We start from the raw sequence: 13322 nt of genomic DNA on the forward strand, positions 1-13322 counted from the left end.
TGTTACACTTACTAATCATGGGATGAGGATAAGAATAATGTCCATGAAGTAGTAATATGGATGCATTATTTAATGTGTTTTATTTTTCTAACTTTTATGTTTGAGTATTTTACAAATGCATATGTGTTTTGATTGAATCCACTCCCATTCCCTATCCTTCAATTGTCCCCATCCCAACACTGCCACTTTCCCCTCCCACCTTCATGGCCTTTTTTCCTAAGCCTATTGAGCACTTAGTACTAGATGCACATGCATGAGGGCTATCTATTGGAGCACTGGAGTCTCTGAGAGACTGCATCCTTAAAGGAAACGAACTCGCCCTCTCCTCTCCTAGAAGTCATCAATTGCCAATATTTCCTTAGCTAGGGGTGGATCTTCATGACCACCGCCCCCATTCATGCTGAGATTTTTATCTCGTTTGGTCCTGCAGAGTTTGTGTGCAGTAAGTTACAGCTGTCGTCAGTTCATGTGTACCACAACCCTGTCATGTCTGGAAAACACTTTTGCTGTCAATCTGTGGTTAGTCAGTCAGTTATATGGATACATAACCCATAGACACTATGGGCCAACTATATCCATAGAGTTTGATTTCATTCCAGGGTAATCTAACTTTTCTGACCAGAGTCTACAAAGTTTTATTTACTGATTGTATTAACATAATGTTTAAAAACTAATTTTGAGACAAATAACTAGCACTCTTTGAGCAGTTGTGCAGCCATGCCATGTGAAATTTCATGTTCGCACCAATGCTGAGGACTTCCCACTCTGCAAATGAGAAGCAGAGACAGTATGAACTAAGTTGCTGGGAGAGAACAGTGCTACACATCCTAAGATGTTACTCTGTGGTCTTTGAATCTACTGTAAAGATACGTGCATATTATAAATGTTGCATACCCACATATATGCTAGATACATAAATGGACATATCTGTGCACATATATGTATTCATGTGGCTATTAATTCATATGAACACATGTACATATATTGTTCAGACTAGAGTCTAGCACATAGCAACTACCCACTAAAATGTTCGAATTCTCTTTTCTTTAGGCACATGCATGTAAAAAATCACTCTTACACTTCTAGTTAAAGGTTATGGTAGAATGGTCTTTTCTCAGTCATGTATGAGTTGACAAGATGTGCTAATTTCTGATGGAAGTTTTCATTGCTAGATCCTTCTCCTCCTCCTCCTCCTCCTCCTCCTCCTCCTCCTCCTCCTCCTCCTCCTCCTCCTCCTCCCTCCTCCTCCTCCTCTTCCTCTTTATACTACCACTACTGCTTCTTCTTTCTTCTTCTTCTTGCTTTTCTTATATTACTAAAACAAAAAATAGCTCAGATAGTAGCAGTTACTCCCTTCAGTGGTAAAGATGTAGCCCTATGGATAGAACACACAGAAAGCCCTGTAAAGATGAGAAGTAGGTATAAGAAGTACACATTTTATGTTTGAACAATAAAATGCTAGAATTGTTTGTTACAACATTAAAACTCCTCATTTCCCAACCAATATTCCATTTGTCTTTGTTGTCATAGTAGCACCAGTGGTTACTGCTTCTCCTTGCTGTTGTTACATTGTACCATCCCCACTAGCAGTTTCGGAAGAAAGCAGAAATCCCAGCTTGTTGAACCCATAGTGCATCCTGTATTGAAAGCTCAAATTGCCTTTACTGTGTTCCCTAATGCAGTGGTTCTCAGCCTTCCTAATGCAGTGACCCTTGAATACAATTCCTCATGTTGTGGTAACGTCCAAACCATAAAATTATTTGTTGCTACTTCATAACTGTAACTTAGCTACTGAATGAGTTGTCATGAAAATATCTGATATTCAGAATATCTGATATTCGACCCCAAAAAGGGTTTTTGACCCACAGGTTGAAAACCCCTGTCCTAATGGCTTCAAGTCAACCCCAGAAGAGAAAGGAGAAAACATGGAGGCAAGGCCAAGCCATTTTAATTACATGGATTAATTTCAAAGTTAAGGTTGGGTTTATGGCATTGTAAAATGAAGAAGTACTCCCTTGCCTGCCTCCTTAGGAGACAGGACTGAATGTCATTCTTCGTTTATTTCTTTGGGGAATTAACTGCTTGGATTCCTTCAAAGTTTAATTAAATTGTCACATAACACATAAAATAGCAAATAAAACAGGCTTTCCTTGTGTCCTGGTGTTAATTTTATGTCATCAAAATTGTCTAGCTTGTTAGCTGCCTAACTCTGTCTGCCCCAGTTACCAATTAAGGGTTCTAACTGAGTGCTTCTCCCCCACTTAAACACCAGCTCTGGCTTCACTCTTGTTAAACTTTTCATTTCCTTGGGGTTTCAACTGCTAATTTTTAATGGGTTCTTGATTGTTTAAGTCTTATGCTGTGCACTTTTGATAGGAGAAGAAACTTTAAAAAGTTTCATGTATATACGTCCCAAGAAAAGGAGATTCTTAAATTGAGAGTGGGGGACATGGAGATGGTTGGAGGTATACATGGAGGGGCTGGAGGGAGGAGAAGGAACAGGGAGTGAAATAATTATCATATAATTTAAAATGTTAAAAGGAAGCAATTTTAACAAAAAGTTGGTTACGGGGAAAACTGTCAACAATCAGGAGTTTTTGGATGAAAAACACTTTATGTACTTCCAAACCATGAGGTAATGAAGAAATTGAAGATATAGTAGACAGATGGATGGATGGATAGATGGGTGACAGACAGACAAACAGACAGACAGACAGACAGACAGACAGGTGAAATAGATAGGTAGATGGGGAGGATTGCACACAGGTATCTATAGCTATTTGTTTTCTTTAGCCTGCCCCCTTCTTCTGGGGACAAATTCTGTCTGAGCCATGACCATTGTGGTATCTAATCCTGCCGATGGCATAATCTTCTTTTACCTAACCAAATATTTTTCTTTCCTCTTGCCCACAGATCTACTTCCATAATAGTGATACCTGCATTTTACCATCTAGAGAGAGTAAAGTCAACGTGGTCTCTTTGGATCATCTAATCCCACCGGCTCTCTATGTGAAAATTAATGGACATCTTCTAAGCATCCCTAGGAAGGCTGCCTCATGCTAGACCACACAAGCAAATGGTGCAGCCATTGCCTTAACTTCTCAGCCTTTCACTTGCACCAGACACTGGAAAGAGAGGATCATAACTTTAGCTCTGATGGCTGGGAAAATGTCTACTTGGTAGATTAAGTTTTAACATACATACTATGTGTTTCTAAGTAAGAAGCAAAGTGAGAAGTTTCCACTTAGCTGTCTTCAAACTGCTTCCATGAATTTATCTGTCAATAATTCCTCCTTTCATAGATTATGTTCTACTTTGAACTTCAAGCCCATTTCCTAACTGGCTGAAATCCAGTGGGAAAGAGGGGTAAGTAGCAAGGATGCACAGATTTCCAATCTAAACCCTCTCACTATCATCATCCATACTATGACTCAACACATTGATGGAAGGCTTAAATTCTTCAGTGTATTCCCAAAGCTTAACTTTTGGTGAAGAAAAAAAAATCCAAATACTGGAAAAGAAATTTGTGAATTTATACTCTTTCACCACCCTACCAACTTATATCATTGTTTTTCTTCCAGTGTGTCTTTTAGCCAAAGAGCATCAGCAAATATTGTTTCTGCAATATTGGCATTCTACTTATTTAGTCCCCAAACACCTCTCTTTGTAGATACTATGTCTATACATTTTCTTCTCATATATACACAATTCACTGCTTGGCAAATCCTTACACCCCTTCCAGAAAATGCTAAAATGTCAGAATGTCAATTAGAAAGCCAAATTCAAGAAAATGGATTGTCAATGATTTAAGCTATGTTAAATGAAATAAAGACCACATTTGAAGAATATTACATTCTTTCAAATTAACTCGATTTGAAGGTTTTTTTTCTTTGCATGATGCTATTTTGGAAAAAAATGACCTCCTTTCTATTTCCACTTTCATATCTGGGTCACATTGTATCAGGACCTGAATGAGCAAAGGTTTTTTATTTTGTTTGTTTGTTTATTTGTTTTTTTAATTCAGTCAGGATTCTAAGGGAAAATAGTGGGTATACCCAGAGAGTGTTGTGGTTTTGCATCTCTGTTTTTTACCAGGAATAAATAATTCTTTGATTGTCATAAGCAAATATAATTTATCACAATTTCACTTGTTGCTCTTATTCACACATTCTTCAATTACCACCTACTTTATGTTAAGTCCCTAAGGGTCTGATTACAGTTAAGATACAACTCTGCTCTCACAGAGTTCATAAGTTAGAAAAGATGTTTGTCAGGCAAACATGACACAATGGGATGGATTGGCAAAGATTTCTCAGACTAGAGAGTAAAACAAATTCCACCTCACTGATTTTAGGTAGGAAATTTTACAAAAGTTCTTGAAAGGATATTGACTCGAAATGAACAGGAGACAGTATAATGAATGCAAATTGATGCTGAATAGAAGACAGCTGGGAACGAGTGTCCAGAGAACACTCTATGAACCAGAAGATTGGGTAAATTGTTCAAAAATCCAGGTCTGAGCAAATCAACCTGAAATATAAACAAAAATCCTAAATCTCTAGTGAATAAAAAGGATTGACCTTCTCAATAGCTACTTTTTATAATTCCTATAATGATAATGTCATTAATTAATATTGGAGACAGGGTTGTTGCTATGCAGCAAGTACTCAGCCAAGTATTTTCCATGCATTATCTAATCAAATATTTACAACAGCTCTATAGGGTAAATATTCTTATTCAAATAATCATTTCTTATTGAAACTCTTGGGATAAAATCAACAGGTAATGGGAGTGTTGCTAACTAGAAAAATAGTCATTTGAGAACCAGGAGCAAAACCAGAGATCATATGACTGACAGAAAAGGTGAGGCTGCTTCTGAAGACATTGTTGCTATGCAGCATACATGGCTGTTGGCATGCACATGGGTGATTGTAAGAGGTACCCACCAGGGTGACATGGCAGCAACCTGCTAGCTTATTCTGCAATGGGGTTTCTACAGAAGAAGTTCAGCTTATAAGAGTTGCTTTCATTATTATTCTGCAAAATAGACCCGGTTAATACTGCCCACAAAAATTTATTTAGTACCAACTGGTCTCTGTACCTATGCCTACTGATCATTATAAAAATCCCACCTCTACTAACATGCCCAATCTTCTGACCCTCCTTTAGGGTGAAAAGTAACCACAGACCTGTGTCCAGAGATGCTACCATTGCAGGCATTGCAGTGACCAGCCCTGTGACAGACCCAACCAGATCCGTGGCTCTGACTTCTTCAATCACTTCCAGATTCAGTTTCAGTAACAATCCTGCTGCTATGCCCACTCACAGGCACTATGCCACTCGGTGACACTAGTTATAATGTTTCTGCAACTTGGAAGGGGATAGACCATAAGAAATACAATGTAGGGACAAAATATGAAGCAATGTCTGACTTTCCAACAATGCTTTAGTTATCAAAAAATATTCTATGGGGGTGGTGAGATGGTTCAGAGAGTAAAGAATCTGGCCATTGCAAGCATAGTGACCTGAATTTGATCCCTAGAACCAACATAAAGATGGTAGGAGAGAATTGACTCCATAAAGTTGTCTTCTGACCTTTGCATGAACACCATGGCATATATACCAATATGTACACACACACATCATGCATATATACACCTAAAAATAATAATAAAAATTAAAATATTCTACAGAGACTTTAGTCATCATCACACACCTTAAGACATCAAGCAGGCTCACCATACTGAACAGTCTGGGTGAGTAGGAGGTGACAAGTACTCTAGGCAGAATAGTAAGTTCCAAGTGAGTCACACTCCTTGACTATCCATATGCACTGTCATAGCAAGATCAGGATATGCCAGGGGATAATACCCAGCATAGACAGGAACTAGAATCATGTAAACCCATGACAGAACAGGGCTGGCCCTTCCCCTATCACTCCAAGGGACCATTTGAACTATCTATTCTGAGTTCTTTGTGGTTTTCTAAGCCCTAATCCCCTGTCTTATGTATAGCAGGCAAAGTTTTTTTCTCCCTTTCCATGAGTCACTTGCTCACTTGATTGACAGGGTTTTTGTTGTTGTCGTTGTTTTGGTTTTTTTGCTGTCAAGAGGCATTTTAATGTCATGAGATTCCATTTTTCAATTGTTGGTCTCAGATCATGCACTACAGGAATCCTGTACAGGAAGTCCTTAGCTATGTCTACATGCTGTGGAATATTATTTTAAGATGTGCTACATTCCTTTATGCTGTGGAACATTTGTTTAGTGATGCAAAGATGTGCTGCATTCTTTTATGTTGCATGTTTAACTCTGTGATGCTGTGTTACTTTGCCTGCCTAAAACACCTGATTGGTCTAATAAAGAACTGAACGGCCAGTAGCTTGGCAGGAAAGAATAGGAGGGGCTGGGAGGCATAAAGAATAAGTAGGGGGATCTGAAAGAATGAAGGAGCAAGAAAAGGAGGAGAGGGAGATGTCAGGAGCCAGCCACACAGCCACACAGCCACACAGCCACACAGCCACACAGCCAGCCACAGAGTAAGAGTGAAAGTAAGATATACAGAAGAAAAGACGACTTTGAACTTCTTCAGGGACATTTACTTGATTTCCAAGCTTGCCTCAGGGTGAGAAAAGAGACTTTACCTGACTACAGGTATCCTTTGACGGTTTTGGATGCTGTAAATAGTGAACTTGAATACCCATGACTTCTCCAGAGGTAAGGGTTAAGGACTCAGACACTTATAAGATGAACATCTAAGTCAATAAATAAGTAACTTAGAGCATGTAGAGTGATGTCCAAGGCACAGGCATGTCACCAATGGGCCATGGGGGAGGAAGCAGATAAGTACCATGTATCATCACAGGATCACTATGAGAACTAACTAAGTTTGTTAGTCCTATCCATCTATTGAGGACATTGTTCCTGGCCACCACCTTGAAGAAGTAGAAGAAACAAAAACACCTTACTCTAGAACCATAGAAGGAGACCAGTTAGCATGAAATGTTAGTGGATCTGAATGGTTTAAAAGGAAATCCCCAGGCACTTCTTCAGCTTTTACACTTCTGCACACGCCTCTACCACACTTGCCTCCAGGTTTAAAACAAATTCATGTCATCTCAGGTCTTGGTATCACTGGCTCTCTTTCAACACTGGTTGAGAACTAGGCTCTGGGTTTTCAAAGTCTGACATGACTGCTACTATACCTCCAACAGTATTGTCCACCCCAATTACACCCACACCTCCCTGCCACTTCTCTTTTCAGATAAAAAGATCTTGCAGGATACATGGGATTCTGGCTTTCCTGATGGCTACCAGAAGGGGCCAGATAATACCATCTGAGAGCGCAGTTGTGCTGATTTAGTATGGACCAGTAAAACACAACAGATAGGAAAGTGCCAAGATTCGATGACCTCTCTTACCTCCTCTGGACTGACAGCCCTGAGATAAAGTTCTGTCTAAAGAGCCCCTTTAGCTAAATGTATACATGTGCTCTTGTGAACATGGTAAGCTCAGTCACCTGTCTCCCCTGTATTTGCTTTCCCACTTAAGTCTTGTGTGCCTTTTTCTTCCTTTGTTTGTTTGTTTGTTCCTTTGGGTTTACACCTTTCAATAAAGCCTTAACATACTATTTCCAACCTTAAGGGTTTTGTTGTGGTTGTTGTTTGTTTGCTGTTTCCTGGCAGAACAAAATTATGATAACCTGTTTGAATGTTAGTCTTGAGAGGGGCTTATCCAGAGGGTATCATCAGAGAAGCAATTGAAATATTTCACCTCAAAAGCACCCATTTATTCATTTTAAACTACTGGGATCAGACTAAGCAGAAACTCATAAAATCAGACAAATAATCTTAATATATATATATATATATATATATATATATATATTCCTGTTATTTATTGGGCTTAGCCATTTCCCTTGTCCATTTTAAAGCTACTTATTCTTGGCTCAAATTTGTGAACAATTATGGCTCTTTAATATGGTCTGTTAAGAAAGCATATGAAGAACCTGTATACCAGTGAACAGCAGATGGTAGGCAGTCAGTGAATATTAGCTTTGCTAGTTTGGGGTTCTGACTCTCAGGTATGGTAAGATCTATAATTATCTTTATTTCAGACATCCTTAGCTCTTACTTTCTTCCCAAGTTGTAGACAAGGAAGTGACACTTTAAAGGCTCCAGTGGTGGCAGCCAGGGATGACACATTTTTGCAGTGGCTTCTGAGTGGTTTACGTTTCTGGCACCCACATGTCCTATTTCCTCCCTTCACACGATTTAGGGACCGTATGTCATTCTTCAGAACAGTCTTGCAGGGGACAGCTCCCATCTGCACCTTCTACTCCAGCTCTCCTTTTAGCAGAAGACACATAAGAAAGTATAATTCATGACCATTTTCACGTAGAACAGGAAAAGCAGCTTGGTATTTAATTTGGCAATGTTGCCCAGTAAATGTCTCCTGAATCTTAGGATCAAACTCTATGAATAAATTGTCATTTCCAACCTTCTGTGTAGGATATTCTTTTCTATTGATTCCAGGAATATATCTACATAAATATGAATATCAACATGCAAATGCATGGAAATGAGGCCCAAATGGGGCTAAATATAGGGTTGTAAAAGAAAATTAACTTGTCTATGTGAGCATATAAATGTTCTATATGAGAAAGGCATTTAGTTATTGTTCTCAACATTCACGAAACCTACTCAAAAGGAAATTGCCTACAACAAGAAAGATCTTAATTAAACATGAGGAAGAACATAGTTTCTCAGAACATAGACGCAAGTGGGAAGTAAATGAAAATCTTACCACTAGGTTACTTCATGGGATCTCCTGGGTTAGGTGACTAAGAAAGAGTACACCATCTCTGTCCAGTATATTTTATCAAGAACAGAAAATGTCAGGAATATTCAGACACAAAGATTAGAAAGATGGTTTCACACACAAGATGTCAAGGCAGGCAATGATCTGAGCACTAATGAATTCCAGTCTCTTTCCCAACTCTATTGTATATGTGAGGACACTAAGGCCTAGAGAAACCAAGTAGGTTGCTTGAGGCATAGATCTATGTCAACAGAGGGAAACTCACCCAAAGGAACCAACAGCCCATGAACCAGAGCATCACAGGAATAAAGTACATGTTCCTAGCAGTCCCAGATGAAGCAGCCCATTTCCTCCAGGACTTCTACCATCCTTGCTGCTGAAAGGCTTCTAGAAACAAAAGCTTGAGTAAAAGCCAGAAAAAAAGAAACAGGCAAGACTTCAGTGAAGCCAGGTATAGGGAAGACATTGTGCTCCAAGGCTTGCTGACAATCTCACTCCAAACACACTACACATGTCTTTGTCAGAGAAGAGATTGCATGTTCACTCCTGGTTGTGGCTTATCCTTACCATGAAGACAGTAATGCCCCATTTTGAAGCTAGACCCCAGGGTTCACCTCATAAAATACAGCTGCTGCTATATCTCATCTTGAGCTACCACAACTCATGGCAAGGGAAGCTGAGAATCACTTGGAATGAGATGTACCTAACCACCCTGTTGTGCCTTATCTATGCAAGTTAGACACACAGAGAATGAACTTATCAGCAAGGGACCTTCAGACAAACGCTGTCACAAACCACATAATATCTTCACTTCTCTGTACAGGCTTTCCTGTCTGGACTTAAATCCAAAATACCATCTCAGTTGTAAAACAGGATAGCTTGATTTTGATAGACTTCTTGCCATGTTGGACTGGTGTTGCCCACTCAAGCACATACAACCTCTTTCTTTGTCATCTGTCCCTCTGCCTATCAATCAGCTAAACTTTCACAATATTCCTGACTATGTGGCCTTCCCTTCTGACAATCAAGGCATGAATAAGCTCTTGAACCTCAGGCAGAATCTGCCTTTTCTGTTTAATGGAGAAAATAGTCATTTAAAACAGGGAAAACGTTCCTTTGAAGAATAAAAAGAAAAGAGAGGGAATGCATAAGTAAATGAACACCAAATAAATAACATCAAAAGGACCTCACAAAGCAGATGGTGTCTGGCTAGGTAAAATTGTTTGTGTGGACACTGAATAGCAGGAAGAGATTTGGGGAAAGATACTGGGCAGGAGAATAGAAAAGGCAGATAGAGACGGGGAGGATTAAATCACCAATATATGAAGGAGTATCCCCTGGTCTCTTACAGAATGTGCCTGGATCTCCTACTTCAAAGAGCTTCTGAGAACAGAGGTATTAGAGCAGGCAGCCAGACTGATAGGCTCTGCATCCTCCACCTTCGCATTTATAAGGAACAAGGAAGAGAAGTGGAGGTGGTGATTGAATATGGCTAAAAAAAAAAAAAAAAAATGCCTTCCTTGACCACTTCATTTCCAAGGGAGGTCAAGGTAGAGCAAGATGTGGAAAGAGAAAAAATGGCCTCCTGTGCTGACAGCAGGGAGATCCAAGCCGGGTTCAGGGTCACTAGGCTTTGTTTTGAGGTTCAACCAATTGGATGAGTTCTCCGCCCTTGTCACTGTGGTTGCCAGGCAGTGGGCGGGCTGAGGCCCTGGCAGGAGCAGATGGCGAAGATCCCACTTCCCCCACACTTGGCATCCAACATGCACAATTTTTGTACACACAAATAATAAAACAAAATAATAGGAATAACAACTAGTATTTATTGAAACAATGTGGAGGCATGGATTGAAAAGTGCTTAACATATGATACCTATGTTACAAGTACTCAATTTAATCATCATGAAACGGTGAATTCTGCATTGTCAATACCATCTTTGTTTTGTGGATGAGGAAAGAGAGACACAGGGAGTATCCAGAAAGTGTAAAATGTTCTGGGAGCCCTACAAAGTTGGGGTAAGGAAAGAATAGAGTTAGTCTTAATGTCAATTTGAAGGGAACACAGAAATGAAGAAGGAATGGAGACCCTATAGTATCCTTCATTTTCTACTTTTAGTAGGTAAGGAAATTATTTCAGATCTGGCTTCCATATTCTGACCAAGTCATTATCTTCACTTTACTCCTTCAATCTGCTGGTAAGAATCCCCTAGCCCTGTCACTGAGAAGACATAATTAAAGTCTTGGGCTAGCAATACAGCTCCGTATGCTGTGCTTGCCTGGAGTGTACAGGGCCCATAGATTTTTATCTCCAGTGCAAAGGGAAAGGAAAAGTGAGGGAGAGAGGGAGAGAGGGAGAGGGAAAGGGAGAGGGGGAGAGGGGGAGAGGGGGAGAGGAAAGCAAAGGGAGAGGGAGACAGAATATCCATCCTTGAGGCAGCTGGAAGTTCTGCATCTATAGACCCAAGCTCTATTTTCTGCTTTGACATCTTTTTTCTATACTTGACACACATAGACCTCCTTTTCATTCTCTAAATAGATAAGATACCTTCTTCTAAGTTTTTGCATGATCTCTGGGATGATCACAATTTTTTAAGCCTTCTGATCTTTCCCCATAGTTATCTGTTGCTGAGCTCTTCCTATAACCATCTCTAAATTTTTTCCTGAAAATTATTCTCCTCAGCAATACTGCTAATACTTATACATTATACTTCAGGTTTCTAGGATGTATTTTCCTCATATCTCCACTTCTTTCCACCCAAAGTATATCTTGCAGTTGAACATGGCTTGATTTCTAAGGAGCAGGCTTATGTCTGGGGCATAAATATCAGTACCAGTGACCCAGTGCCAAAAGTTCTACCACAGTTCAAGCTGTATTTATTGTCCCAGTTCAGTTGTTTCTTGTCCTGTGAGAAGAATTAAGCAGAGAAAAAGATCATAATGGCTTACATGTGACCCCTGCACTTAACTTAGGTGTGTCTACTACACTTGCACATTTGGTTGTTGGGAATTTCATTTATCCTTCTTGTCCCAGGAAATAGTGGGAAGTCTTACAACTAATGACGTCTCTGATGGAAGATAATTTTCTCACTGACCACACAATTATTTCACTATACACCCAGCTCTATGATAGAGTATACTTTTTTGAGATGGGTGAAAAATGGGGCTGGAGAGATTGCTCAGAGGTTAAGAGCACTGGCTGCTCTTTCAGAGGCCCTGAGTTCAAATTCCAGCAAGCACATGGTGGCTCACAGCCATCTATAATGAAATCTGGTGCCCTCTTCTGGTGTGCAGGCACACATGCCAGCAGAAAACTATATACATAATAAATAAATATAAAGTCAGCATCCTCTTCAAAAGAGAGAGAGAGAGAGAGAGAGAGAGAGAGAGAGAGAGGTGAAAACCTGCCCTTTCTGAATTTGCTTACTATGCAGTAATACTTCAATAGATTATCTGTTGAGTGTGTGGGTGGATAGAGGGATGAATGGATGGATGGATGAAGTAAATAGATCTTACATGCAAATTCAACTATGTGAACTATTGTAACAATCTTCCCTGGAAACTCCCAACTACAGGCAACTTTAAAATTACTGCAACAGGAACTGGAGAGATAGCTCAGTGGACAAGAGCACTTGTTGGTTCTTCCAGGGGACCTGGGTTCAGTTCCCAGCAACCACATAATGGCTCACAATCATCTGCATCTCTGGTTCTAGAGGATCACACCTTCTGTGGCTGCAGCAGGCACTGCATACAGGTGATTCACAGATATACAGAAGGATAAAACACCTAGACACATAAAAAGTATCATTAAATTGTCAAAAACACCTGCAACAGATTTATTTGTTTGTTTGCGTCTTCAGTTATTTAAGGGGTGCATAGTCTTATGCACTGGGTTGGACCAAATGCAACTCACATAGATTTCCGTTTCTACTCAAACCAGCCTGCCAGCTTTGGGAACATACACCAAACATCCTCCTGCCTTTCATTTGTACAAACAGCTTTGTACAATCCCATGTGCTGACAGCAGGTGTCTATTAAACAAAGAGGTTGAAAGGCTGACTTCTGCAGCCTCATTATTACATTCCTTCTGTTCAGGTGCCCCATGTCCTATTGTAAGACCTTTTCTGTTTGTGAAGTCTCTTCCACAGCTCTTCTGTGACTGAAGCATCAAACCAAAGCTCATTAACTTGTGTGAAAGGTCCTTCACTCTCTGCCTTCCACTTAACCTTATCAACTTCACTTCACATGTCCACCTTCCATTTACTCCCTATTCTGGAAAAACTCTTTCTGGAAACAAACATTAGAAAAATAACTAGTTCTGCAGCTAGCTGAATAGGAGAGGTGGAGGGAAAGGACAATCCAAATCAACTCTGAAAAACAAGTTAAGTGAAATGTGCAGTCATAGGCAGGGCAGCACTCCTTGCAGACAGACATTTAAACTAAAGTCAGTGCACACTGCCACTAAGAACGTGATTTAGCAGACATTTCAGAAGTTAGTTATCTTAT

This window comes from Cricetulus griseus, chromosome 10 (assembly GCF_003668045.3).
Source record: "Cricetulus griseus strain 17A/GY chromosome 10, alternate assembly CriGri-PICRH-1.0, whole genome shotgun sequence".
In the NCBI taxonomy this organism is placed as follows: Eukaryota; Metazoa; Chordata; class Mammalia; order Rodentia; family Cricetidae; genus Cricetulus; species Cricetulus griseus.